The sequence below is a fragment of the Salvelinus sp. IW2-2015 genome, unplaced genomic scaffold (assembly GCF_002910315.2).
Source record: "Salvelinus sp. IW2-2015 unplaced genomic scaffold, ASM291031v2 Un_scaffold2006, whole genome shotgun sequence".
In the NCBI taxonomy this organism is placed as follows: Eukaryota; Metazoa; Chordata; class Actinopteri; order Salmoniformes; family Salmonidae; genus Salvelinus; species Salvelinus sp. IW2-2015.
The window spans coordinates 56,343-59,715 of NW_019943356.1; positions in this window are offsets into that span (position 1 = coordinate 56,343).

The window sequence follows — 3,373 nt, forward strand, 5'->3', positions numbered from 1 at the left end:
GTCTCTTATGTAAAAGTTGGGGAATTAATAGAAAGCTTTTTACTGAGCCAGTGATCAGGTCATGGTGTCACTGTGATAATGTTGCAAATTAAATGTGTCTCGAAGTCACTTTTGTATACTTCTTGAGATGTGCTGTTTTTATAACGCTTGATTGATACCTTAATATATTATTTCTCTTCACCTATACAGTAACACACATAATGAGATAAAATATATATTTCTGGACTATTGTATAATGCGTAATGTGTATGTTTATTTTATGAATCATTATCTCAGGTAGGAATTCATTGTAATAAATTAGATATATAACTATAATGTCATCTGTTTTCTGCCAATAAAGCAACCACCATAATGTGTACATGAATCAAACACCTGTGTACACCACATATTTTTCAAATTAAAGTTATGTAAGATTCAGGGGTCACCTCCTAATTTCCACCAATCAAGGAATGGACCCCATAACCCTCTGTAAGACCTCTCTATTGGTTAACCTGTGTTCCCTCACCCCTCCAAGCATCTCTATTGGTTAACCTGTTTTCTCACCCATCCAAGCATCTCTATTGGTTAACCTGTGTTCCTTCACCCTCCAAGCATCTCTATTGGTTAACCTGTGTTCCTTCACCCCTCCAAGCATCTCTATTGGTTAACCTGTGTTCCCTCACCCTCCAAGCATCTCTATTGGTTAACCTGTGTCCCTACCCCTCCAAGCATCTCTATTGGTTAACCTGTGTTCCCTCACCCCTCCAAGCCTCTCTACCTGGTTAACTGTGTTCCCTCACCCCTCCAAGCATCTCTATTGGTTAACCTGTGTTTTCTCACCCTCCAAGCCTCTCTATTGGTTAACCTGTGTTCCCTCACCCCTCCAAGCATCTCTATTGGTTTAACCTGTGTTTTCTCACCCATCCAAGCATCTCTATTGGTTAACCTGTGTTCCCTCACCCCTCCAAGCATTCTCTATTGGTTAACCTGTGTTCCCTCACCCCTCCAAGCCTCTTCACTGGTTAACCTGTGTTCCCTCACCCCTCCAAGCATCTCTTATTGGTTAACCTGTGTTTTCTCACCCTCCAAGCCTCTCTATTGGTTAACCTGTGTTCCTCACCCCTCCAAGCATCTCTATTGGTTAACCTGTGTTTCTCACCAGCCATCTCTATTGGTTAACCTGTGTTCCCTCACCCCTCCAAGCCTCTCTATTTAGGTTAACCTGTGTTACCCTCACCCCTCTTGTGTTAACCTGTGTTTTCTCACCTCTCCAAGACCCCTCTAATTGGTTAACCTGTGTTTTTCTCACCTCTCCAAGCCCTCTATTGGTTAACCTGTGTTCCTTCACCCCTCCAAGCCTCTCTATTGGTTAACCTGTGTTTTCTCACCTCTCCAAGCCCCTCTATTGGTTAACCTGTGTTTTCTCACCTCTCCAGCCCCTCTATTGGTTAACCTGTGTTCCTTCACCCCCCAAGCCTCTTCTATTGCGTTAACCTGTTTTCCCTCACCCTCCAGCCTCTTACTGGTTAACCTGTGTTCCCTCACCCTCCAGCATCTCTATGGTTAACCTGGTTCCCTCACCCCTCCAAGCATCTCTGTAATGTGTTTTCTCACCCCATCCAAGCATCTCTATTGGTTAACCTGTGTCCCTCACCCCTCCAAGCATCTCTATTGGTTCTACACCTGTGTTACCTCATCACTCCAAGCACTCATCATTGGTACGCTGTTGTTCCCTCACCCCTCCCAGCCTCTCTACTGGAGTTAACCTGTTTCCCTCACCCCTCCAAGCTCTCTATTGGTTAACCTGTGTTTCCTCACCCCTCCAAGGCATCTCTCTTGGTTAACCTGTGTTCTCACCCATCCAGCAATCTCTATTGGTTAACCTGTGTTCCCTCACCCCTCCCAAGCATCTCTATTGTTAATCTGTGTTCCCTCACCCCTCCAAGCCTCTCTATTGGTTAACCTGTGTCCCTCACCCCTCCAAGCCTCTCTATTGGTTAACCTGTGTTTTCTCACCTCTCCAAGCCCTCTATTGGTTTAACCTGTGTTTTCTCACCTCTCCAAGCCCCTCTATTGGTTAACCTGTGTTTTCTCACCTGTCCAAGCCCCTCTATTGGTTAACCTGTGTTCCTTCACCTCTCCAAGCCTCTCTATTGGTTGTTCTATGTTCTCCTCTCTCATGATGGACAGTGACAGACAGCGCCAACAGATGCAGTCCATTTGATCCTAGATGCTTAGCCTCCCCTGTCACAGCCACTGGATTCCTCACAGGGGAATTGACTGGCTGTTTGATCTCTGTGTGACTTACACGGTCGCGAGTCACACACACACTATTGTTATCAGTGGTGTGGGATGAGGTAAGAGAACGAAAGGTGTTTGAGGGGAAAATGACCTGCTCTGCAGCTGTGGACCATGCGTTCTTCCCTTCACCAGTCGCTGAATGTTCTATACTGTCACAAGTGGTCATGTACTGTGATAGTTCAAAACAAACGGTAGTTGATTGAAGAGCCAAAGTAATACCTCGAGTGACTGTAAGAGAGAAAGACTGAATCAAAGAAACAAGCTGGCTATAATTAGTTTTAATCTGTGGCACATTATTTAAAGCCCCATCACTTAATTGCTTGTGTACTAATGGCCTATTTTTGAATCAAACTTTCTTTTCATAATTCCTAAATACATTGATACATTGATGTGAGCATGAATGGCCATATACAGTGCATTCGGTAAGTATTCAGACCCCTTCACTCATTCCACATTTTGTTAAGTTAAAGCCTTATTCTAAAATGGATTTAAAAAAAAATCCTCATCAATCGTTTTTAAAAACGTTAAAAATAAAAAACAATTTTTTATTTGCCATGAGACTCGAAATTGAGCTCAGGTGCATCCTGTTTCCATTCATCATCCTTGAGATGTTTCTACAACTTGATTGGAGAACACCTGTGGTAAATTCAATTGATTGGACATGATTTGGAAAGGCAAATACCTGTCTATATAAGGTCCCACAGTTGACAGTGCATGTCAGAGCAAAAACCAAGCCATGAGGTCGAAGGAATTGTCCGTAGAGATCCGAGACATGATTGTGTCGAGACACAGATCTGGGGAAGGATACCAAAACATTTCTGCAGCATTGAAGGTCCCCAAGAACACAGTGGCCTCCATCATTCTTAAATGGAAGAAGTTTGGAACCACCGAAGGGCCTTGGTCAGGGAGGTGACCAAGAACCAGAGTTCGTCTGTGGAGATTCCAGAAGGACAACCATCTCTGCAGCACTCCACCAATCAGGCCTTTATGGTAGAGTGGCCAGACAGAAGCCACTCCTCAGTAAAAGGCACACGACAGCCCACTTGGAGTTTGCCAAAAGGCACCTAAAGGACTCTCAGATCATGAGAACAAG